Source organism: Callorhinus ursinus, unplaced genomic scaffold, assembly GCF_003265705.2.
Source record: "Callorhinus ursinus isolate GAN/ISIS: 27379988/994484 unplaced genomic scaffold, GSC_fseal_2.0 scaffold25, whole genome shotgun sequence".
NCBI lineage: Eukaryota > Metazoa > Chordata > Mammalia > Carnivora > Otariidae > Callorhinus > Callorhinus ursinus.
Genome location: NW_027397087.1, coordinates 22,656,669 through 22,683,177, shown reverse-complemented (window position 1 = coordinate 22,683,177; position 26,509 = coordinate 22,656,669). Strand labels below are relative to the sequence as shown.

General features: G+C 41.9%; 1 protein-coding gene and 1 long non-coding RNA gene across 9 annotated transcripts in view; one reads left to right on the top strand and one right to left on the bottom strand.

The window, feature by feature from the left end:
- The window catches only part of TCF12 (transcription factor 12), a 375,554-nt gene extending 374,368 nt beyond the window's left edge, over window positions 1-1,186 (bottom strand). For 2 of the 8 annotated variants that reach the window (XM_025883886.2, XM_073877071.1), the window contains exon 1: window positions 953-1,185. The gene's annotated coding sequence lies outside the window, so the exon portion shown is untranslated. Of the gene's footprint in view, window positions 1-87; window positions 303-542; window positions 731-952 lie in introns of those variants that run through there. The other 6 variants (XM_025883884.2, XM_025883883.2, XM_025883885.2 and 3 more) reach the window with 6 other exon arrangements.
- A 21,164-nt stretch (window positions 1,187-22,350) lies between these two features.
- LOC112833148 (uncharacterized) overlaps window positions 22,351-26,509 on the top strand; it is a 97,351-nt gene continuing 93,192 nt past the window's right edge. Inside the window, exon 1 of the long non-coding RNA XR_003210561.2 lies at window positions 22,351-23,277. This is a non-coding gene — a long non-coding RNA (uncharacterized lncRNA). The remainder of the gene's footprint in view (window positions 23,278-26,509) is intronic.

Sequence of the window (26,509 nt, the reverse complement as noted above, 5' to 3'; positions counted from 1 at the left end):
TCAGAGAGACCACCGAGGCCCAAAGTGTGTGAGGGGATGAAGAGGGGCGTCGGGCAGGAGCGAGAGCCGTGGGCTGACTGCCATTACCCCAATCGTTCCCACCGCCGCGCGGGCAGGGGGCAGGAGAGCCCAGCACCGCGCCGGGTCGGTGAATCCACGCGTTTCTCGGCGCGGCCCGGGAGCGTCGCGGAGGCTGCCGCAACTCGCCGCCTCTCCCGCAAGTTTCCGAGTCCAACCCTGCCCCCTCCCCGGCACCCCCCACCCCGCGCAGCCGCCGGGTGCTCGGCGCGGCGCCCGGTCGGGCGGGGGTCTCGAGGGGCGGGGTGAGGGGCGACTGGGCGTCCAGCGAGCGGAGCGGCGACTAGGGGAGATGCGAAGTGACTCACAGGCTCGGCAACAATAGAACTGACAAGTTGCAGGGAACGCGCCGCTCGCAGGCCCGCGTCTGCCGCCGCCGCCGCCCGGACGTCCCCAGCGGGCCCCGGGGGTCGGAAAGCAACCCCCGCGCGTCCGAGGGGCGTTTTTAAAAAGAAAATACAAACCCCGACAACTAGTCTCGCTCTTGCCGGGCGTCCTCCTCCCCGGACTCGGCCTCCTCCCACTTTTGCTGCCCTGCCTGCGGCCGGCCAGCCCCGGACCTGCCGAACAATGAGCCCGGCGAGGCGGCCGAAGCAGCCTGCTCTCCCGCGCGCCCCAGAGCCGGAGCCGAGTGGCGAGCGGGGAGCGCAGGCCGAGCGCGCCGCCCGCGGGCCTTAGCCGCCCGCGACTCTCGCCTCCGCCCCCACTCCGCTCCCCAAGTTGGAGGGAACCCCGGGCTCGCCTCTCTGTACAAAGGGGCGCGGAGTTGGGGCGCCGGGCGGGGGACGCCTCCGCTCCGGCAGGGACGCGGTGGCGCCCCTCAGCCCCCAGCCCCGCCACGGCGTACCCCTCCCGCTCGCCTCTCCGCAATTACCTGCCGCCCCGTCTCCGCATCCAACCACCCCGATTAAAGTTCACTTTGGCCGGGAGAGCGGGCTCGGGCTTCCCCTTGCACCTCCCGGCGGCTCGGCTCACTTTGCCCCGCGCGAGCTCTCGGATCCGGGCAGGGGAGGCGGCTCTCGGGCCTGGCCGCCCCTTTCTCCCGGGGCGGGCTGGCGGTCCCCCCGAATAGAACTTGTGGGTCTCCTCAGGCGGACATTTTTTTCGCTAAGGCGGCCTCAGCACCGCGCTCGGCTCGGCTCCGGATCCCTCCGCGCCGGGAAGAGCCCCGGGTTAACCCTTTCGTCTCCGGCTCGCTCCCGCCGCCTGCGCCGAGGAAGTGGGGCCAGCGGAGGGGGTGGGGAGGAGCCGGCGGGAACGGGGAGGGGCCGCCGCGCGGCCGGTGGACAAAGCCCGCGGTGGGGTGAGGCGGGACGGAGTCACGGCCGCCGGGGAGGGGCGGGAGACGCGCGCAGCCACCCCGCGAAGTAGGGCCGGGCCGCCCGCCGAGAGCGTCTAGTCCGTGCCCCCGGGAGCAGGGCGGCAGGCACCGTGGCGCCTCCTCCAGCTTGTCCTGCTCCTGCTTCGGGCGGCAGAGCGGCGCGGGGGAGACGCAGCTGCGGGCGCATCTGGATCCGCTGCCCAAGCCACCCAGCCCGAGGCCGCAGAGCCCTGGAAGCTGCAGTTCCCGACCAAGCCGCGCTGGACGCCGTACGCAGTGCTCGGCCGAGCCCGGACGTTCCAGCCCGGGAGGCTGCGCCGCGCTGAGCGCGGAAGATGCGTGCGTGGGGAAGGGAGACCGAGCCACCTCTGTCCGCGCTCGGAGTTGATGCAGCTGGTCGAATTCGTTGCTGAGCAGAATGCAGGGAAAGGGTGAAAACTCCTTCAAACTATACAAAGCCGTGTGGGCTTCAGGTACCCAAACACTCCACTCACACAAGCCCCCAAGTCTACAATCACCTCTTCCCACGCGAATCCTGTTCAGGGCCACGGAATTGGACAGCAAGACGCGTTCTTGGAAACGGATCAAGCCAGTGCCATCATTTTGCAGAGATGGCCCAGGGAGGTTTGGTCGCACAGCCACTATCTTGGCGCAAGTTCTGAACTTAGCCCAAAGAAGCCCCAAAAAGAGTAAGAAGAGGACAAAATAACTAAACTTCAGTTCCTTTCAGTTTGGAAATGGAAGTAAGATTTTCTCCAGTAGCAGCCAGTGTTTAAGTCTTTTGGCTCAGTGAGTGCAGTAAAGACCAGTAAGGGCCAGGCAGAAGAAACACTGAAGAAGGAAGGCACATCCAAGGTAACAAATTGAAGGAAGCAGCCAGTGCCTTGAGGGCAACAACATGGCAAGGAGTCATTGAAGCCCAGACTTGCATCGAAACACGGAGGTAGATTTAGCTGCAAATATGCAGTTGCTGTGCTTTATTACAACCCAAGCTGTCCAGAGGGAGAAGGCAATTGTTCCTTGGGGCCGGGGGTTTCCATGACTTGTCAATGGCCACACCCTGGACCTTGTGCCATATCCTGTGGTAGTTTCTCCATTATCCACTCTCCCTTATCTATGTTAACACCCCTTGTTCTTAGCCGTCACATCCCATCCCTTCCCTGGCCGTGTACTGGAGCATGTGGTTCCAATATAAACAAATTAGCATAATTCCAACCTAAATAAAGCAACATAGTCCCATCCCTGCCACAGTTACTAGTTGGCAATGGGCATGACACAATTTGGGACAATAAGAGGAGCAATTTACTGTGGCCTTTTGGGGACGTTTTTGTTTGTCTGTTTCACATACTCCCAAAACAACTTCAGCAGTGACCTCCTCTTTCTGCATGTACTCCAAAAATCAGGGAGCATAACAGCAACAACAAAAATTGAAAGAATATCACCAGCATGTCGTATGGAAAAAAAATTAAGGAGCCCCTCAGTCGTCTTCCAAGCACAAGGTCCAGCTAGGTTAAATAAAGCAGGCATGGAGAAAGCAAAGAAATATGATCTTTGATGATGTTTTTGAGGCTCTCTGATCAAACGGCTTCAGAACCCAGGTCTGCCTTTGATGAAACCAACAGGATTCGAGTTTTCTGCTATTTGTAATCTAGTGTGTTCTAAATAATATAGGCCCAATGGCCATTTTCTGTAGCAAAGACCCAAACATCAGATGGGAAGTCTGACACTAGAAATTTTAAGGCCCATTCTAGGGGTAAGATTCTATCACTCAGTGGTAAACCCAAAGAGAAATATTGGAGAAAGGAGAATGTAATCCCATCTGAGGGATTTATGCTGTTTTCAAAAAAAGGGGGGGGGAGGGAGGAGAGAACTTGCTTCTCCTCTTTCTCATATAACTAATTCAGAGGAAGAAATAGCTATCTGCCCAAACCCTCAGTTATGAGGGCTCCTTCACTCCTTTGACGGACTGACTGGTGAAGTTTTTCACATCTATTATGGCCCATACTGTTTTATACTTTATTTTCTCCTTAGATTATGTACTCCTTGAGCAATAGGATTGCCATGCATCGGTCTGTACCATGCACCTAACATGAGACTGAGTACATAGTAGACACTCAAAAAAGGGAGGCTGCAATTAAATCTATCAATCATTTGACATTATAACATGAGACATTATAACATGAATTAGTTTTTCATGCTGTTATATAGTCTTTGTATGTATCATTTTTAATACAGGAACATTATTCGCACCAATGGATTTCCTATAATACTCCCAATATATATGGAAGACAAAAAGAGTATAAAAACCACAGTTTTGTGTCACTTATAACTAATTTCTGGGCCTTTGCTGACCTTGCTAGATAGAGCCAGAAGGCTTTATTAAAAAGTTCAGGGAAAAACAACTAGTAATACAAATTCAGTGATTAAATTTAGAGTACTATATCTATAGTGTAAATTAATCAGTATCAATCAATATTGAAATATAATGAACATTTCTTACATGCAGGGTTGGTGCTGAATGCTGTGAGGAACAGAAAATCTCAAACCCATCCTGCCTCAAGACTGTTATAATCTGATATATTTTATGTCCCTCTCCATTCACTTTAGCCTGCCACTGGGCAGACATAATAATTCTGTCAACAAAGTTTCAGTTCCCACTTTCTAAGAGCCCCCACTCTACACTCAAAAACACACACACACACATTTTATGAGGGAGACCTGACTTGCCCAGAGAAACCTTTACAGTCAAAAAGAAAAGTAATCAAGGCAATGGGCTTTGCTTCCTTGGGAGATTGACTTGAACTTGGCCTCTGATTTAGGAGGAAATATTCCAGAAAGTTCATGGAAGGGGAGGAGGAAAGAGAATAGAGCTAATCAAGTCAAGTGGCAAGTTGCTTTCTAGATGGAGTGAGTGGCCTCCTAGCATTCTCCAACTAGAACCAAGTTTGATGGGTAATGGACTCTCCACAGGAGAGCGGCTAGGAGTTCTTGCTTTCTTTTCCACAGCTATCCCTTTGGGACTAAAGGGAACAATTTTATGTAACAATTAGTTTTATAAATGTTACCTTCAGTTCGTGGCACTTCCATTGCTGATGAACTAAAAGCCAAGATTTTCCACTCTATTATAAGCCACATTCTACTACTCATCAAAGGTCCACTCTCCTCATTCTCTTTTATCAGCTAGCTAGCAAGAACTCCTTGCAGGATTTCCTGGGTACAGATTTTGCCTTTTTTCTGTGTTCATAGGTAAAAAGAGTGCTCGTTTCCTTGTTAATGAAATTCATAATTTAAGCCATTAAATGGCTTGTGTGAATGCTATTTTCAGACTTGAGGAGATATCCCCTAATTCAATGTCTTTTTCCCCTTTAGGATTCCTTCTTTCATATTTCATAAAAGTGTGCATTTATACCAAAATCAAGACAAATTCAGAGTCGGAAAAGGAAAAAAGTACTGCCAAACACTCTAAAACAACATAGATTTTAATTTTTTTAAATTCAGTATAGTAGACCAAGTAAAATAAATAATCTCTTTTCCATATTCCTGTGTGTATCTTGGCACAATGCCTAGTACATAGTGGATGCTCAATAAGTATTTATTGAAAAATGAATGGTTCTGTACTTCTAGGTAGAGATGGCAGTTTAGCACATGCTCTGAAGTTTGTTCCATCCTAATATCACACTAAGAAATCAGTAAAGGGATTTTTTAAAAATATTTTTATTATAGAAAGTCTCGAACCTATTTTTAAAAAAAGTAGACAGAGTAGTGTTAAGAAACTCCATGTACTTAATCACCCATCTTTAATAATTATGGATTCTTCTATCTTTCCTCCTGCTTTTCCACCCCCATGTTAAGTTAAAGTAAATCATGTCATGTCATAAAATGACTTTTTAAGGATTAAAATCATGGGAAGCCAAAGAAGAGACAATGGCAACAAAATTCGAGAAGTCTTTTAGCTGGAAAAACAGAAGAGTGATAAAAGATGTAGTAGACTCTCAAAACTGCATCTTAAGGGGGCAACGAGGTAAATCAATAATCAAACCTATGTACACTGAAGTGTCACCAAAAGATTCCTAACCAGCCAGTTCCAGGTTCCCCTTGAAGTGAAGTGAGGAAAGGGGGTAATACTGTAAGGAGGATTGGTTGCCAGTCTGTTTAAGAAGCAATCAGATCCCCAGATTCCCTTCCCAACTCCATGCAGTCAGGCAAACAAATGCCTCTCTCCTACTGAGGCAAAATACTGCAAACTTATTCTCTGCAGATGATGAAGCAGGAGGTCTCTCAGGGGTAAGGGAATTAAGTGAACATTTGTGTATTGGGTGCTGAGGCCTCCAGATATGTCTAACAATGAGGCTCCCAGATTCAGGGCAGCCAGGGTTTCAACTTCCAAGGAGAAGATCGAAGATCCTTCTATATGGACTCTGATCAACCCAAAAGGAAAGACCTGAAGGTACTGATGTGGAAGGTTCCCTAACTATAAGCCCAAAGAAATTACTCTAAAGTAAGTTTACAACTGACAAATCCCCACCTGTATACTCAGAATTGCCTGTCAGCAGTTTGTTGCCTTATTCTTAAATATGAGCAGATGACCAAGGATTATCAGACACTTAAGAGAAGCCACTATCATGGGAGACATTTAGACATTTAGAATTGAAAATAGGAGAGTATAAGCTTAATAGAAGGATTGGAAGAAAAAGTTGAGAAAATTTCCTAGAATGCAGAACAAAAAGAAAGGACTATTTCAGGAAATTCAAAATCCAAATAATAAGGGCTCCAAAAGCAAGGGGGTGGGGTTCTTTGAAGGGGGAATTGGGATAATCATCTATGAAACAATCTAAGAAAAATTTCCAGAACTGAAGTACATGAGTTACTAAATTAAATGGGTTCACCATGAGCCTACCACAATGGATAAAAATGAATCTATACCAAAGCCTGTGATCGGGAAGTTTGAGCACACGGAAGACAAAGAGAAGACCTTCAAGCTTCCAGAGAGAATATAAAACAGGACAAATACCAAGGACTAACACTCAAAATAGTGTTGTGTCCGATGTTCAACAACAACACTGGGAGCTAGCAGACAGTGGAACAAGGCCTTCAAACATTCTGAAGAAAAAATATTTGCTAAATGAATTAATGATTTGGAAATCTTTTTTTTAAGATTTTTTATTTTTAAATAATCTCTACACCCAATGTGGAGCTTGAACTTACAGCCCCAAGATCAAGAGTAGCATGCTCTACTGAGCCAACCAGGCACCCCCGAGAGTATCTTTAAAATAACTTTTATATCATTGTTAAACCAAATATTGCTTTTTTCTCGTTTTGGTCATTTTGAGTTAGGGATGAAGAGATATGCCTAACTGGGTCCAATAGAATGCACAGGGGAATCAGGGCGCCTGCATGGTGCAGTCCATTGACTGCCCAACTCTTGGTTTCAGCTCAGATCATGATCTCTGGGTCCTGGGGATTGAGCCCCAAGACAGGCTCTGCGCTCAGTGCAGAGTCTGCATGAGATTCTTTCTCCTTCTGCCTCTCCACCCCTCCTCTGGCCTCTCTCTCTTTCTTTCTCAAATCAATCAATCAATCAATCTTTAAAAAAAAATACAAGGGCATCACCTGCAAATACCCATGCAATTTTTACTCTCTATTTTCTCAGCATTTCTAAAGCATTTTGAAAATATTAGTGTCCTCTGAACTTTGAACAAAGAATCCTCTTAATTATTATACTCTCTTTTGAATATAGTTAAATTCAATATACATATCTCTTACAGTCAAATCACATTTATTCACTACAATGAGGGAAGCATCTCAAACAGCAAATGGCTTTTTTGGAATATATCTTTTTCATGTATTTGAAGAGGCAGGTGTCTAGAAACCAAACCAATTAATAGAACTGTCCTGCAAAAGCTGACAAACACCAGGCTACTTATTCTGTTCTATCCACTTAATCTGTCTTTGTGTGGAATAAAAATTGGAAAACTGATGTGTACTCCCAACAGGGTCTGAAGACATCCCACTAGAATGTAAGCTCTATGGGGGCAGAAATTTTCTTCTGTTTTGTTCATTAGTGTACTTCAAACACCTAGAAGACACTGCCAGGTACATAGTATGTGCTTAATAAATATTTGTTGGGTTTATGAAAAACTGAAAGAGTACATGAATGACAAGCCAAATTTCCAAGTAGCAGCTGAATTTCCAAGTAAATGGAAAATGAAAATTAAATTTGCATCCATATTTTCCTATTGACCACTATTAAAATAAAACTGGCAAAAGAATGGTAGTGGACATTTGTCATAGTCATGAAAGTCCACCTTCTTTTAAACAGCTTTTCTGTATTAAAGGACATTTCAATGATATAACCCTTATATACCTAACATATAAAAGTCAGAGGCCCTTTTGCATCCAGGATGTAGACTTGTGATCTGGGCACCTGCTTGAGATTTTGGTTCAGAGGTAAGCAACTCTAGGAAACAGGCTATGGTTGGAGCTGCTACTTTGTCATTTGGGTGTTGGTCTTTCCTTATTGATTTGTATAGATTTTAACATAATATCAGACCTAGCCTTCTTTCTGTGATACTAGTAGCAAATATTCTCACTTGTAATTTGTCTTTATTTTTAAAAAAAGATTTTATTTATTTAATTGAGAGAGAGAGAGAGAACCTAAGAGGGGGGTAGGAAGGGCAGAGGGAGAGGGACAGGCAGACTCCCCACTGAGCAGGGAGCCTGATGCAGGGCTCAATCCCAGAACTCTGGGATCAATACCTGAATCAAAGGCAGATGTGTAACTGACTGAGCCACCCAGGCACCCCTCGTCTTATTTTTTTATATGCAAAATTTTAAAAATGTTTTATGTAGGCCAATGTATTCACCTTGTGTGGGCATCTGAGGTGTATGTTATACTTAGGAAGGTCTGACTCCCTTTGAAATTGTAAAAAAGATAAAATTCACTCATATTTTTTTTCTAGAACTAGTAGTTTGACTTATTTGTGTTTAAATCTTCAACATAACTGGAATTTATTTTGGTGTAAGGAGTGTGGTAGGGGTTCAGCTTATTTTTTCCACTTGTCTATCCAATTGTCCCTATTTATTTATTTTTAAAGATTTTATTTATTTACTTGTCAGAGAGAGGGAGTGAGCACAAGCAGGCGGAGCGGCAGGCAGAAGGAGAAGCAGGCTGAGCAAGGAGCCCAACACGGGGCTCCATCCCAGGACCCTGGAATCATGACTTAAGACGAAGGCAGGTGCTAAGCCACCGAGGCTTCCCCCCAATCATTTATTGAATGCAATGTTCTGAATTAGATATCTATACTAAATTACTTAATCCTTTCATTCAAATCACTGTGTTAAAGAACCAGTGCTCAATAATCAAGAAAGAAAAGTAGGAGATGAAGGAAAATGAGGATTATCAGGAGAAATCTAAGTTTGGAGGTTAAGATTTTATGAGATTCTTGTTACTATCAGTGACAACCTTATTTTTCATCACCCGTAAAGACAACCTGGTGTTTGGAGTTGATAACACCCTCAACAACTATTTTAAGAAGAGCCATCCCTTCCCTACTATGATCATGGACCAACCCTCTCGTACTTAGGTTTTTAGTGTGTAGAAGTTTTACTTTGTTGGAGTAAGGAGTCACTTATTACATGTGTTATAACATATAAGGATTCTCTCTTCTTGGTTTTTTATCTCATCTATTTTGGAAATAATCATTAATCTATGATTGTAGCCTGCACATCTCTCTAAATATGTAAGCTGACCTCCATCCTGCCATTATGAGCACATATGTGTAAGGAGCTACCTGCCTTACAAAGACACTCTGGTATTAGAACCCTCCAGAAAGGAAGACACTGGCCTTAAATATATGTACTATATGCTGGCTAAATGAACATAATAAAAATAAAATAAAATAAAAATATATGAACATATAGAACCAGGCCTGAGATTTTTCATGGGAATAAGAAAATTCTTTTTTGGCTTCCTCAACTCCTCTTATGACCTCAGCTCTCTAACTTCTAAGAATAAGCAGATAGATATCACTTAGAAGAGTGGTTCTCAAAGTGTGGTCCTAGAGGCACCTGGAGACTCAGTCAGTAGAGCACCTGAGTCTTGATCTCAGAGTTTGAGCCCCATGTTGGGTGTAGAGATTACTTTAAAAAAAAATAAAACAACAACAACAAAGTGTGGTCCTTGGACCAGTAACATCAGTTTCACCTGGCAGTTCATTAGAAAAGCAAACTCTTGGACTCCATCCTTAGAAACTCTGAGGGTGGGGCTAGCAAACTACTTTTAACAAGTCCTCTCTGTGATTCTGTTGGATACTAAAGTGTGAGACATAGCACCTTAGAATGGTGGTTCTATGAGGTCTTTAATGCCTCAGGACAATAAAGATGAACATGAAATGGATTGCCAGAGTGTATTTACTTTGAATAGATAAACACCACTGGGAAAATGTACTTAGCAAGGTAGAGCAATGCTGAAAGGAATAAAGTGTGTATGAATTAACTGTTTTTAAATGGTTGCTAAAAGCAAATGTTATTGCTGGTGAAAAGTCCAGGAAGAGGTGACACCAAATTCAGCTTTCACCACATGTCGGATCTTACAAATTTTTTCTTATAAGTCATTGGTATCTTAGGCAAATTCAGTCTAATATGATAAATTTACTGTTTATTTTAACATTTATGAAAAAATCAGGAGAATACACAATCAATATTATCAAGTTCTTAGGTGCATATGCCCTCAGTTTCTCTCAACTAGGGACTCTTCAGGGGGAAAGGCTATATAGTCTCCTTTTCTTGTTAATAACTGTATCTTCTCTCTAACCCCAGTAATCCCTCAGTAATTGTTTATTAATTAAATGAGAAACTGTATTTTCATTGAAAGTTGCCTTGTCTTGAGTTCATTCCCCCGAGTGTTTGATAAAATGAATTGATTGACTTGGATTGGATGATTTAGATTGTGCTCAATTATCTGCACTTTCATTTGAGAGGAGTTAGGGACCAATTGTTCTCATATACTGCAGAAATATTTTATTTTAAGATCATCTGTTGAATTTCTAATTTCACTGCACCAGCATTTTTATGCAATTAAACATTAAATTTTGGTGATTGGCACATTCTTCTCTAAATCCAAAATATCTTACTATAATTTTTGCTGTTTCATTTGCATTATAAGCCTACAGGATTTTTTGTTTCTAATCTTTAAACATATCACCTTAAGCTTTCAAACTATATTCAGTAGCATGATAAAAGGATGCCACTGAATATTTTAAACATCTTTTACTTCTTGGGAGTTGGGAATGAAACCTAAGGAAAATACTGGATGGAACTGGCTCATTATTCCCCAGGTCTTTGGCTACTGTTTTCCACTCTATTTCTAATTTCTATTTCCATCTTGATTTTACTTTATTTTTAATAAGCTATGTTTGATGGGATTAAAACTGGCAACGATATAAGTATAATTTTAAGGTTGCATTTAGTCTTTAGATATGACTTAAGCTAGGATTAAAGAAAGTGAAAATGAAAGCATTAATAATTATCTAGAATACACTTCCATTTCCTTCAGTAATATTTTTATTTGAACAAGTGGATTAGTATTTCATTTCTCTTTTAACCCAATAATGCAGTTTTCTTAGACACACAGCTTCATTACATTCATTTGTTGAATCAAAAGTGCTCTGATTTTTTTTTTTTTTATTGAGCTCTGTAAGAACAGAAGCACTAATCTCTAAGAAAAAACTCTCTAACTTGGCTCTCCCAAAGTACTCCTGTATTGACTTGTGTGACTGTCAGTCACACTTGAATGGAGCTCACGATGCTAATGAGATCAAAATCATAGGCTTATCCCCAAAGGATCCGTTAACTTCTCTCAGAGAAGCAGGGGTTTCTTCACTACAGATCAGTGTTCCATTCCTGACCATCTCAAAAAGTATTGGTCCCAGGACAGAACAAAGAATGCAATTGGCTCATCAATAACATCATCTGCATGTTGTTTTTTGCTCTGTCTATAGAACTGAACTGATTTGGAGATAGGTACACATAGAGGACTTGAAGGAAAGAACTATTGGAAACATCAGGATGATCGGGTAATGGGTGAGAAAGTGGGAGTGGGGGAGGACATATGTTCAAAGGGGAACTAATTCTCTGCATTGATCTTACAAACTTAAAATTGAGATCATACTCTAAACACATTTTAAAACCTAATTATTTCATGGACATTTTCGAACACATACAAAAGTAGAAAGAATAGTATAATCAGTGCCCTTGAGCCTACCACGAGGCTTCAATAATTACTCAAGCCTCCCCACCCCCAGATTAATTTGAAGCAAACATCAAATAGTTCATCCACAAATAGTTCAGAATGCTTATATCTAAAAAATAGGATGCTTCTTTGAACTATAATGACAATATCATCATCACAACTCCAGTGTTTATAAAAATGCTTTAATATCATAAAATATTCAGAAAGGAACTGAATGTAGATGGATACTGTGAATAATGCTGCAATGAACGTGGAAATGCGGATATCTCTTCAAGATAGTGCTTTCAAATTAAATTTCCCCTAATTGTCTCATGAATTTTTTTTATCTTCCAGTTGACACTTGAATAATGTGGAGTTTAGGGGTGCCAACTCCCACACAGTTGAAAATCCACCTATTACTTTTGACTCCCCCAAACCTTAACTACTAGGAGGCTACTGTTGACTGGAAGCCTCAATGATAACATAAACAGTAGATTAACACATATTTTGTACATTATAGGTATTATATACTGTACACTATAATAAAACAAACTAAAGAAAAGAAAATGCTTTTAAGAAAATTACAAGAGGGGCATCTGGGTGGCCCAGTCGTTAAGCGTCTGCCTTCGGCTCATGTCATGATCCCCGGGTCCTGGGATCGAGCCCCGCATCGGGCTCCCTGCTCAGCGGGAGGCCTGCTTCTCCCTCTCCAACTCCCCCTGCTTGTGTTCCCTCTCTCGCTGTGTCTCTCTCTGTCAAATAAATAAATAAAATCTTAAAAAAAAGAAAATTATAAGAGAAAATATGTACACAGTATTTATCCAAAAAAATCCACTTATAAGTGGACACCCACAGTTCAAACCCATGTTGTTCAAGGGTCAACGGTAGTGGATCTGTTTTAAATTGAGATCCAAATTGGTGCACCTGAGTGGCTTAGTTGGTTAAGCGTCCAACTCTTGATTTTGGCTTGGGTAATGATCGCAGGGTAATGATCTCACGATCTTGGTATCAAGCCCTGCCTTGGGCTCTGCACTCAGTGGGGAGTCTGCTTGAGATTCTGTCCCCCTCTGGCCCTTGCCCCATTCTCTTTCTCTCTCAAATAAATAAATCTTTGTTAAAAATGGGATCCAAATAAGATCCACACAGTGAATTGTTTAATATTGTTAAATCTCTTAATTTATGACTTTCCCCTCCTTCTCCTTCAATTGATTTGTTAAAGCAAAACCATGTGCTTTGTCCTGTAAGATTTTACATAGCCTGGATTTTCTGATTTTGATCATGTCATTTAATATATTCCTTTATCACCTGTATTTTCTGTAACTTATTATTTAGATATGTAGGCTTGATCAAATTCTAGTTTTATTTTTGGCAAGAATATTTCATACAGGATGATTTGTGTGTGTGTGTGTGTGTGTGTGTGTGTGTGTGTATGCAGGAGGTAAGTAGTATCTGCTTGTCTCACTTGTCTTTTTGTGAAGTTAGCCATCAGTAATGGGCATCTCCTAATTGCATTATTTCATTAGGGATTACAATATGATGTGTTATTTTTTTAAAGATTTTATTTATTTATTTCACAGAAAGAGACACAGAGAGAGAGGGAACACAAGCAGGGGGTGTGGCAGGCAGAGGGAGAAGCAGACTTCCCGCTGAGCAGGGATCCGGATGTGGGGCTCGATCCCAGGACCCTGGGATCATGACCTGAGCCAAAGGCAGACGCTTCAAGACTGAGCCGCCCTGGATATTCCACTTCTTGGAACTCAATCCCTCTCACAGTCCCTGGACATTTTATCACTAGCCAAGAGGATAAGATAAGACTTGGTGAGAGTATGATAAATGGAAGATTTTTCTTGTTAAACTCTATTGGTGGCTCACTGATAACTATGCAAAAGGTTATAAAAGGAAAGTCACCATATCCCAATTACCCCAAATTCCCTATTTGGCTGATTGGAAATATTTGGACGGGCTAAAATGTTCAAATGACTTAAAACATCTTCCAAATAAATGCAATTGGTATACATTTTGGAATACTAAAAGTTTTCTTTAATTTTTGAATGTAATGCTTCTAATTCCAATTGATATATATCATATGATCTGCCTCTTTCCCAGACAGAATGTTTGAAAGCTCTTTCCTTTAGGAAGAAAATAAAATTATAATAGCAGTTTCCAGAGGGAATCCAATGGTGATGTCATTACTCATTTCCTTTATTTACTCAGTTCATGTGGTCAGGTTCTGTGGGATGAAGGTGCTATTGGTCAAAACTCAATAAATGAAGTTAGTTGCAATTCATGGGTGTATTAAAAAATTAACTCATCCTACAGAACAGTTAATATTCAGGGTTAACAGAACATTCACCTTCATATTATAGGGGATCTCAAGCTTTAAATGCTTATAAGCAGAACTCAAAGTGGGTTTGAAACTGTACAGAATTTCCATGTTATGATCTCAGGATACTTAGAGCCTACCGTGGCAAAATAGAAAACTGATGTAAATGCTTTCCTGTAGGCAGTTATGTTAATGTCCTTTCTTTTTGTTAATTTCTGTTCATTGTGGTAAGTTTTGTGATGATTATGATTGCCAAATAAAATACCGCATGCCAGTTATATTTGAATCTCAGATATACAAGGAATAATTTTTAGCATAAGTATGTCCCAAATATTTCATGGAACATATTTATTCTAAAAATGATTTGTTCTTGATCTAAAATTCAGATTTAATTGGGCATCCTGCATTAAATCTGGCAACCCTGTGGATAAATAGAGCCTAATGGTGACTGATCTTTGAAAATTAAAAAGAAATATATGTCGTATGACGTATAGCAACACTTCTAAAACTTTAATGTGCATACAAATTACCTCAGCTACTTGTCAGAAAGCAGATCTCGATTCTGCAGATCTGGAATAGAACCTGAGATTCTGCATTTCTAACAACCTTCTGCTTTGTGTTGATGCTGCTATTTCATGAACCATCATTTGTGCAAGGCTATAATGAACATCTTTTTTTGTTGGTTGTTTTTGTTTTGGTGGCCCAGCATCTGAACTCTCTTACCTTAGAGAATTCAGTGATATGTGAACCTTGGAAGAAAGTGTAAAGTGAAGCCCCATTCTCACGATCTAGAAACGGACAGAAGTTGTCAAATACTTTATTATCCGCCTTTGCAGCCTAGATTCAGGTACATAACCTGCCCTTGGCCAATCAGAAGCACCTGCATAGCCTTGAGTAGAGAACTGGAAACACAGATAGCAGTTAGTTCCCTTGCAACAGTGCAGTTGTGGCCAAATTAAGTTCCCAGGGCAGCGGTGGTGGTGGAAGAAAGGGGCAGAGTCCCGTATGCTTAGCAGCATCCGTGATAGCAGTCTTCTCACTATGTTTGTTTCTGCAGCATGATTTTGGGTACTGTTCTTGGCTGCACAGCTCTGAACTTGGTTCTAAACCCTCATAATGATTCTGTGAGTTGGCCACTTTCTTTGCTACTACATCAGTCAGAATTGATTTTCATTGCTTGAATCTAAGAACCCTGAGGAAGCCAAAGGGTCTGCCAGAAGATAGCTGGCTTGCACAGCCCATCAACTGCAGTATGTGTATGATATTCCACTTAGGTCACCACTCAGGATGATCTCTGCTGCACAGGGTGAAGACAATTCTGCAAGAGGTACAACCTCCATTTGGTGGAAGGGTGTCTATTTCCTGGCATCATCTCTATGCCTCCTCCGGTGATGAGGTTTCTGACAATGACTAGTCTTGCCTTAGTAGAACTAGATTTATATGCTAACCCTGTCATTAACTAGTTATGTGACTTTGAGCAAATCTTTTAGCCTCCGTGAGCTCCATTTACTTGGCTGTTGAAGGGAGTTACAAAAAATGAGTTAAGACTACATGTTTATTATCGCATTTTTTCACATTATAATTGGTTTTTTACAACTTTATGGAGGTATACTTTATATATTAGCAAATGCATCCCTTTTTGAGTGTGTACAATTCAATGATTTTTAGTAAATTTATTGAGTTGTGTAGTCATTACTATATCCAGTTTTTAAAGCATTTTCATAACCCCAGTAAGATCCTTCATGATGATTTACAATTAATCCCCATCCCCACCACCAAGCTATCTTCTGTCTTTATAGATTTGCCTTTCCTGGATATTTCATATAAATAGAATCACACATTCATAATTATTTGTTACACTAGTTTTTTTCCTTCTATATGGTGAGTTTCCAAAAGGCCTTTGTGCAGTGGGACTATTTATCTTTATTGAAGTGTTAATAGCACAGTGCTTTGTACATAGTACAAGTACTCAAGATAATAAAATAAAAAAAACTGATAATTTCTTATGAAGTTGTTGTGAGAATTAAAGAGCTTCTTAGGTTCTTGCTACTCAAAATGTTGTCCTCAGACCAGGAACAGCAGCATCACCCAGAAGCTAGTTAGCAATGTGATCTTGGGTCTCATCTCAGACTTTGAACCTGCATTTTCATAAGATCCTCAGGTGATTTATATTCTCATTGAGGTTTGAGAAACAATGCTCTGCATTGTAAGTTCTACGAGGGCAGAGATTATGTGTGGCACACAGTAGGTACTCAGTACTATTTGTTGTATGAATAAATGGTGATTCACATGAAAACATTTTGTAAACTGTTCAAGGCCTATATACACAAGATTGCCAAAGAATCAAAGTGTGGAATTTTGGCTTAACTAAAATCTGTTAGAGAAACAGTTTGGACTGATATTTTATAATGCCAGTTTATATACTGAAGCAAATATATTTATTTTTCTTACATTTAAATGACAATTCCATGAGGAGACCCAATTTTAGGTTAAAAAAAATAATAGTTCCTTAACTGAAATGGACTTTATAGTGAGTGTATTAGCATGACAGTTAATTATAAAACTTCTTACTTCTAAAGGTTGACGAAGAAAATTTATTGCAGTTCCATTTTCTATGAGATAAAACCTTGATCAACAGCTAAGAAGCAAATGTCAGACTTTAAGAGACAGGATTGGTAGATGTTATATAGTTAGCATCAACCTTTAACAAGGAAAACCTATCTAGTTTCCCACTTAGAGTCTGGCTCTAAATGCTTTAATTTATTCATTTAATCATTCTTCAAATCATCAAACATTTATCAAATTTGTCACTATTTGACAAGTTCTGTGCCAGGGCTTTCTGATGGATTACCAGGTACAATATTCTTGAGGAGTTCCATACCAATACAATGATGAGAGCATTTTAACTACATAAGCTAACAAAAGATTTTTCATGCTTTATGAATTCATGAATGTTAAAGTCTTAAAATGCTATAAAAATTAAGCCACATTAGTTATATATTTAACAAATGTATTGGAAAAGATAAAATTATATTTTCTTGGGAAATCAGGCTATATGGTTAACACTTACAAAACAGGAGTGGTTTTTATTGAGGGTTGCTCTAAGGAATATAACAAGGATGTCCTGGTTATTTTCCATTTGCTCCTCCAGACTCATTTTTCATCCCCTATTTGCCTTGCTCTATACTGAAGGCTGACCTCTACAGACTTTATCTGTCATCCAAGCCCTATAGCTTCTGGTTGAGTTTGGCCAATGGGAGGTACCAACAGAAGTTTGGAGATTGGGGGAAAAGAGGACAAGTGTTTATTTCCCAGTCCCCTCCTGGGCCACATTGGCAGTGGCTGCATTTCTCTATTTATAGTCACAGTGTTTTTCAGACATCCCCTTCTAAACTATAGCACTTAAAAGTTCCTTTCCCCTGCTCCTTCAGGCTTAAGTCTTCTCACGGTTACCAGTTAAGTGTTTTACCATTGTTAGTGGGTTCCCTTAACCCTTCCCACATCTCTGTTAATCATCCTTTTATTAAGCTCTTTTTACCCTCTTCCGTGTGCCACGAAGAGGCAATCAATCAGCCAGTATCTAAGGACTGCCTGCTGGGCTGGCACTGTTAAGACATATAATACATGATCCTGCTCCAGAGAGACTTACAGTCCAGTGAAGGAGATAAAACCAACACATGTGAAGCAATTAGGAATCGCTACACATTGGTATCTCATGAGAGACATTTGGTTTTTTGCCACTCAGCATTCACTCTTTTGATAACCATACCCTGTTTTCCTCTATTACTCTCAGTCAACATCTTTTAGGGAGACTGGACTCCACTCTTAACAACATGAGTAATCATTCTTCGGGTCACATGTCCTAATCAAAGCCAATAAAATATAAGGAGATTATTGCTAGCACTTCTGGGAAAAAGGCATGTACTCTTCCACTGAGATTCCTAACAGTAAGGATTATGTGAACTGGAGCTGCCAGGAGCCACCATATGGAGCCTGAAAATGAAGCCAACACAGAAGACAGAGCCAAGAGATGAAATGAAATAGAATTCTAATGACATTGCTTAAGCCCTTGGATCAAGCTATGCCTTAAGCTAAATATATCACTAGTTCCTTAACTATGTGAGCCGATAGCCAATATATTCTTTTTTGTATAAGTCTTTTTTGTGTTTTTTATTTTGTCACCTGCAACTAAAATAGCTCTAACAATTCACAAATTGGTATCAGAACTGGGGATTAGTAAGTGAAAGATCTTAAAATATTGAATCAGTTGATTCAGATGAAGCCTCATCTATATTGGGTTGGGAATTCAATAGCAAAGTAGTACATTAAAGTGGCACCTGTTGTATATTAGAATTCAAAACATGTGCCTATCAAGTATGAAATGTAAAAAAATGTCACTAAAAGGTAAGATACTAGAGTACACCAACTATTACATGTTGGCCTGTTGGCTTTCAGTTAGGTCCTATAAGAAAGACTCAAGTTTAGGATTGAACTTGATTTATCTAAGCCTGAGAGGGAAAAATACTGCTTTGTTATAAGTGACCCTTTTTGCTAAAGGCTCAATCAAATATGACAGAAATTTCAATAATCTGGAGCCATTAGTGTGGGAAAAGCCCCAGGAGAATTTTAATGCCAATGAAGGCAAGAAAGGGAAAAGACTGGCACTTGGGAGAGGTCTGAACACACCCAGGCTTCTCTCTAGCAATTCCTGCCTGCTTAGAAAGGTAATAATTATCCCATTCTACTCCCTCCAGCACCAGTATGCCCATGTCCCCCCTTGCAAAACTAGTAGCTATTATTTCTTTTTTTTTTTTCATTTTATTTTTTCAGTAGCTATTGTTTCAAATCATTCTCAGGCAGAAACCAAAATGGAGGCCACTAAGTAAGGAGTATAACAAGGCGTATTATGGAAAGATAAAAATACCCGTATTGGAATCTAGATGCAAAGACTGCAGCTTAACATAACATCTAGCTTTGGAGGTTTTCTTCCCCATGAAATTGGCCAAATGCAAATAGACTGGAAGCTTGGTAAGAAGTAACGAAATTGTGGCACCTGGCGGGTCCCTCTGCAGAGCATGGGACTCTTGGTCTCAGGGTCATGAGTTCAAGACCCACATTGGGCGTAGAGCCTACTTAAAAAAAAAAAAAGTAAAGTAAATTGTATGGTGAGAAAAATCCTAAGTCTGGAGAATAAAGGCTAGTTATTAGAGTTAGCACTAAGTGTTGTAACACATAGTGCAGAAGTTTGATTGGCTTAACACTACCGATGTTTATTTTTCACTTTTGCGAAGTCCAATATTGGTATTCCTGATTAGAAAGTGGCCTTCTACAAGGTCATTCAGCTACCCAGACTCCTTCTATCTCATAGTTCTCTTAGAACTATTCTCTAGGGTCTTAGAGTCCTCTCAGTGCAGCTAGAGGAAGAAAAAGAAACCATAGAAGACATACCTAGTTCTTAACCACGTTGGCAAGAAGGGATTCATGTCACTTCCACTCATATTCCAAAGGAGATAATTAATTGTACGACTTTGTAAAGATTAAAAGGAGAAGCTAGAAAATGTAGTCCCTGCCTATGCAGCTACTTCCTAGCAACAATTCTACATAACAGAAGAGGATCATAGCTATTTGGTAGTAAAAGCTAATTATCTCTGTAATAGCAAGTTTGTTGTTTTTTTTTTCCAATTGCCACTATATCAGGAAAGAGAATGTTGAAGAGGTGTGGTCCCTAGAAGGATTATACTCCCCACTGTCCATTAAAGATATGGCATGGGGGAACAATGGATGAGAGATTCTCCAATAGTTGAACATATGGCAGCCAGATGTGTTGATCAAAGAACTTTCTCCTCTCTCATGGTAGGAAGGGCCTTGGTGTTTCTGTCTAGCATGATATATGCTATGAATTAAAGACCACTATGTGTTTGCCATTAGTCATTTTTCCAAATACGAGTTTTTGTTGCAGTTTTTCTTTTCTTTTTCTGTCACTATGTATTAAGTATTTTGTAGCTAATTTTTTTTTTTTGGTAGCTAATTTTATCTTGTAGCCTTAGGTTACTAGACCTTGAGGAACTACATTGTTGTATAATAGAGAAACATGCTTATTACCCTGCTGTCCTGGACTTGGGAGTTATCTTCAGTAACTACATGAGAATTTGGATCATCTCTCTTTGGGGAGGAAGTGAGCATATTTTTTGTGGTAAATAATATTACTGCATTGAATAGGAATAAACATTTTGAAGGCATATGTAGTGGAAGAATGTTTGAGAAGAATCAACAGAAGAACAGGGGTGTGTGGTATGTCTGCTGTTCTCATTCATTACCCAGGACATATCTACCCTTCCTCTGTTAACCATACTCCTATTTTCCTAAAATCACTTTCTTGTGCCATTCATGTGTTACTGATAGACTCAACTTTTGAGATGGGCTTGTCAATCAGTGCAAGCCAATCTGAGCATCTCTTTCTCTGGCAACAGTGATTGGTTTAGGAATAGGTTCTTCACCTTTGCTGGTAGTGAGGTTAGTATGAGCTTAGAGTTGCTGGTTGTTCATTTGTGGGGCTTGAGAATGAAGCCAACAGCAGAGGAAAGAGCTAACGTGTCAGGGAGAATCCAAATCTTGACGACATAATTTGAACTCTTCAGCCAAGCCACGTCTAACAAAACTATCTTGAACTATTAAGTTATGTGAGCCAATAAATTCCCTTTTCTATTTAAGCCAGTTTGAGTTGGATTTTATGTCACTTGCAACCATACATCCTTACTGAATCAATACTAAGTTGTGTGAGGGTAGATCCATAAACAAATATACATAAGAATAAGTGAACATGAATATACTTGAAAGACAGACCTAACTAGAACTAAAGTAGACTGAAACATGGTTCACAGGTTAAGAGGGAACTAGATTGGGGCAAGACCTTGACAATCAGTCAAAAGAATTTAAATTTAATGGAATAGAAAATATAGCCATGAAACTATCAAAGCATGAAGAGATATACAAAAAGTGAAGATTTAGAATGATTATTCTGACAGGTTAGATCTGAGCAGAGGAAGAAGGAAGTCAGAAGACCATTTCTGTTTTCCTGCTCATTGCATAGCACTCATGTTAGCCTCCTTTCTTCCCACTAATTCAAGCTCCCCAAACACTCTGGCCTGAGAGCCTTTGTACTTGTTCTTTTCTCTGCCTGGAAAGTTCCTTCCCCCAGACATTTGCTTGGCTTTCTCCCTCATTTCATTCAGACCCCTGTTTTGAACATAGCTTCATCAAAGAGGACTTTCTAGATCAATTTACCTAAAGTAGTAAAAAAAGCCACACTGCTCTCACCTGTATCTTTGTCCTTCTACTCTGTTTTGTCCTCATGGCATTCATTACTACATGACATTATACTGTATATCTGGTTGTGCATGTATTGTCTGAACTATAATGAGATTCCATGAGTGCAGGGACTTCTTTTATTCACTGATGTATCTCTGGGAAGTACAACAGAGAATGGCACATAGAAAGCCCCCAATTAAAGCTTGTTTGAAGATGAATGAATGAGTGAAATACAGTAAATAAGGCGAAAAAACAAAAAAACACTCACAAGAGGGATGAGTTAGTCACTTAAATTCCTAGCACATTCCTATCATTTCGGCCATAAACTCTGCTTAAGGCTCCCACTTCTGCTCCGTCTCCCCAAAGGAAAAACAATTTAGGGAAGTTCGCTACTGCTAAAGCAAGGACCTGAGATACTTTCCTGGATGATTCTGGTGAGAATGTTATTTTCTCCCGCGGTACCCCCGTTAACAAGAGTTATCTCCGATCCCAGATTTGGCAGGGCTTTCTCCATCTTAGCTCCAAGTAGAGCTCTGAGAGAAAAACGAGGTGGTGGTGGCTGAAAGACTCAAACGTTCCAAATTCTCTCTCTTCCCGGAGATCAGCAGCCAGGTGAATTTCAGAAGGATGACAACTTGGAGGGGCAAAAGTCACGTGCCAGGTGGTTGGGGCACCAGGGGTAATCTCCGTTGATCCTTCCTTACCACTCAGCTTTCTACCGGGGCCTGTACAGAAACAAGCACGCCAACACGTCAGGGCGGAGTGGTGCTTTCACCAAGTTTCCTTCCCATGCGGCTGCTCCCCGACCTCTCTTCTCCCCACCCACCCCCCGCAACCTGCAGGCTCAGCCTCCGATTTCCGCCCATCCCGGCTGGAGGGAGCCGGGAATCCAATTACTTTTCCCAAGGGAGCTCAATCCACTCATCAGGCCGCGAAGAGGGGAGCGGGGATCGAGCAGCCGCAGAGGCCGCCCCTCCCCCTGCCTGCCCGGGCCTCCGGGCCCCGGCAGCCCCGGGCGGGGCGAGGCGAGCCGTGGAGGGGCGCGCGGTGCCGCCGCGGGGACTATTTGTCCTTCCGCGCGCCGCGCTACGGCCCCGGCGCCGACGTCGACCGGGCTGAGTGGCAGGAGATTAGCCAAGGGCTTCCCCCGCCGCGCGCCCCCGGCCCAATCGGCGCCGCGCGGGCGGTGCTCGAGGGCCGCGCACACGCACATTCCAGGATCCACGCCTCACGCGAACAGACCCCGCGCACGCTCCCTGTCCCACCCCGCCCTGTCGGCCGCACGCGCGCCTCTCCTCGGGGCCTTCTCCAGGGCCAAGGCTGGACCCTGTCTCCTGGGCCACAGATGCGGCTCTCTAAAGTGAAAGTGAAATGAGGAAAGAAGGCCAAGTGGTCTGTAGGGGAAGGGCAATTAGCATCCGCGTCAAGGTTTACACTCCTGCTCCACCGTCCAGGCTTGCCTAACAGATGGAGTGAAGCGACTGAGACTCGCTGAGGAGGAAGAAAGAGGACATCCCTCCTGATTCGTTAGAGAGTGGGTGGAGAACTCTTGCAGTATCCTTGAGTGTTCTCTAGTAAAAGGATCTTAAACTGGTGGATTTCTCTCTGGGTTTTCTGCTGTGGTCAGAGCACTGGACACATCCTTTCTCCATCGGGAAGGAAAAAAAAAAAGCAACCCTCCCTCCTACACACACTGCCAGACTTATGAGGCCACAACTGACATACGTGCTTGAAGGAGAAAGTGCGCTATTGTGTCTTGTTTTTCCTTTTGAATTCCGTCCTCCTGAGACACTGGCTGACCCTTAGGCCCATGGCCGTCCTGAATGTGATTGACATGCGTGATTAGCAGGCTAGTGAGAGAGAACCAGGGAAATTGCTATCAAAACAATTACATACAGGGACATCAGAACAATGGCTTGAGAGACCCCAGGGACTTAGAGACCATCCTAGCTCTGCCACGGATGCCCTCTGGGACTGTGGCCAAGTCAGATCATCTCTTTGTGTCTTCGTTTCCTCCTGGTAAGTTGAAACTATTCTTACTGCTGCCTGTCTCAAAGTTATGTTATAAAAAATAAACTTAGATAACAGGTGAAAACACTGAAGGTTTTGTTTTGCGGGGAAGGTGGTGGTGGTGGTTAAAAGGCATTCTCTGGACAGAAGATTCTGTAAAAGGAAGCCATTTGACCTTCAGCCTACAAGGTGGTCATTTCAATTAAATTTAATACACATGTGTGGAGACTAACTCGGTGGCTGCAGAGTTCTGTGCTGGGTGCTCAGTGGTCTTCATAAGATTTATAATCTAGTAAAGCCATGCTAATTCCTGCATTCTCAGACCTTCTCCCATGTCTGTGCCAGTTCCCATCCCTAAGTCTTGGCCATTTTCATTCTCCACTTGTGTTCAAGGGCCACAAACCATTGCTAGCTATAGGTACAGAATGATGCTGCAGTTGGGGCTCCCCATTTGAGTCTAAGCTGTGGCTTGGGGGTTCAGACGTATCTGGGTATGTCTGTTGAACTGATGGGGCAAGGCCCCAAAAGCCTGTTTCCTGGAGTGACTGAGGAGCTTCCTGGGACAGAAGATGTCCTCAGTGAAGAAGGAGCCAAACACAGTGAGCCGTAGCTGGAAAAGACTAAATCTTGAAAAAATGGAGAGGTCCTTCTGCATCCAGTCTGGTGTCTCCTGGCCCTCATCTGCATCCAGTAGATGTGGGGAAGGGATGGGGGAGGGGGAAGAAGATGGAGGGCGGCTATAGGGGAAAGCTAAAATATGTTTCAAACTTTCAAATCCCACTTTTCACATTCGAACACATGCTCTCACCTTTACAAGAAAAGATCAAGCTATCGACAAAAGTGCAAGCAACAGAAAACTTGACTTGTGGTGGCTTTTGAAAGAGAAGGAATTTATTATCTCATAAAATAAGAAGTTTGAAGGAAAGTCGTTCCTATATTGGTTAATTGAGTAACTCAAGGATGTTGTTGAGGACCCAAGGGCAGTTCTTCTTTCTGCTCTGCCATCCTCAGATGACACTCTCTCCTGCCATCTCCCTTCAAGGCTGCACCCTAGCTTCTGCATTTTTGGTGTCGGATGCAGTAAGGGCATTGTCCAAAGAAGAAGGATATTGTCTCCCACCTCTTCCTGTCTTTCTCTGTCTCACAGTAAAGGAAGGATAATCCTAGTTTCTAGAGGCCTCTGGCAGAACTGAGTCACATACACATCCTAAACTAACTGCTTGTAGAAAGTGTGATGCCAAACATAATTTACCCCTCATGCTGGGGAGAGAGAGAAGTCACTTTCTGTGAGCACGTGGGAGGATATAATTGGAGCAACATCAAATTTTGCCGTGGAAAAAAATAAGGAAAAGTGGCTGTGGTTTAGGTCTCAGCAGGTTCCCTCAACTTTCCTTTTCTCTACTTCAAAATGTTTCTGTATCTACTCTCCTCCAGAACGTCTAAATTTTTCTGTCTTCCTTCATATTCTTTTTTTACTATCTCAATGGAGAAGTAACCCAGCTCCATTTCAGGATCTGGTGCTCCATCTGTTTACCTCCCTAAAACCTTGCTCTTGTCCTAGCCCCTCACAGTGGTCCCTAAGCCACATGCAGTTACCTGCAGGCTGCTCCATCCAGCATTCTACTAGTGAGAATTAGAGATCCGAAGCTCCTTTTGTTGTGCCAGGAGGATCCAGATTGAAAGATGCAAGAATTTGTTCAGATCCTATCCAGTGGGGCTGGGGCAGGGGTGAGAGGTAGGGACCAAGGACAACCTTCATCCTTTTCTATACCTAGGGCTTCTCTGCCTCAGCAATATGGGAGTGCCACATGGTATCCTCAGCAACTTGATTTCACAGACTGCTTCCATTTTACCCTCTCCCTCTCCACGAATACCAGTCTCCTGAAGTTTGGATCCCACTCTATTTTTCTGAGTTACAACCTGGTGGAACACTGATACTGGCTTGGCTTGAATCTGAAACTTGTTCCATTTCTTCCCTATACTCATATTCATTCATTTTTTTTTCTTTACTTAAGAAATGTTAAATGCTGACTCTTTCAAGGACTGCACTCTGTGCTAGGGAGACATTGACAAATAAATTGGAATTCTCTGCCTTCAATGAGCTTACATTCTGGTGGAGGGTCTTTGTTTCACCACAAGGTATGGCATGAAATTCAAGGCCTTCTCACAGGAACCGTAAAAGCAAGGCCCAGTTGTTAACTCTCTGCAACATAATGTTTTAATTCTTCACAAACAACTACCACTGTTAGTGGAAATTATTTTGATCTTTACACAGCTCATAACGTATCTTTTCACAGAGGCTATTGTTTCAGACAATTACACTTTCCAACAAGATAAACACCGTGTAGGGCAATGCACTTGTGGTACAGTACATTTTATTAATAACATGTCTTGTCAGCTCAGCGGGCCAGGCTATGGATGGATGATTACAGCAAAAAATGGAGCCTGTATCTGATACAAGTTTATGTATCGTCAGAGTTGTTACCCTATCTCTGCTCACAGTCAGGAGCCTGCCAGATCTTATTCAACAGAATGGTTTGTAGATGCATTGGTGGCAGATAAAAATATTTACTATTAATCTGCCTTCCTTTGGCTATACCCACCTGAGGATATATAGTAAAATAAAATTTTAATTTTTTAACATTTTCAAAATTCACCTAGGTTGATTATTCCCACTTTCATTTTTAGTAGAAAGCAGGTTCTCCAAAGGATTGCTATACTATATTGAAATAGAAAACTGCTTGTGTATTTTCAACTAATAGCACTTATACTTCACATGGTGTCATGGACCCTCAGTGTCTAATATATCTTGACAGAGTCTGAAGTAGAAGTAAACCAATTCAGACTGCAGGTCCTAAAATACAAGTCAGAGAAGGTAGATGTAGCAGAAGTGAAATGAGAGCATTTAAATGAAATATGAACTCTAGTCAATTTGAATGAATTCCCTTAGCACCTCAGTCCAGAAAAGAACGTGTAAGGGTTTTAATCTTTACTTGACTCATGATGAAGTGCATGACCCTAAGTGAGTCAGTTAATTAATCTCAGTGTCTTGGTGTTCCCATTTTTACAACAGGGTTAATAAGACAGGTAGTGCACCTGTACTTGGAATTTGAGAGAAAAGAGAATTACACTCTTTCTGAAATGTAGCTGATAATTATCAGTCAGTTATCAATGGGAATTTATTGCGCCCTGCACTTAGCCATCATTATAGGCAGAGAGCCTAGCAAGCCTTAAACATAAA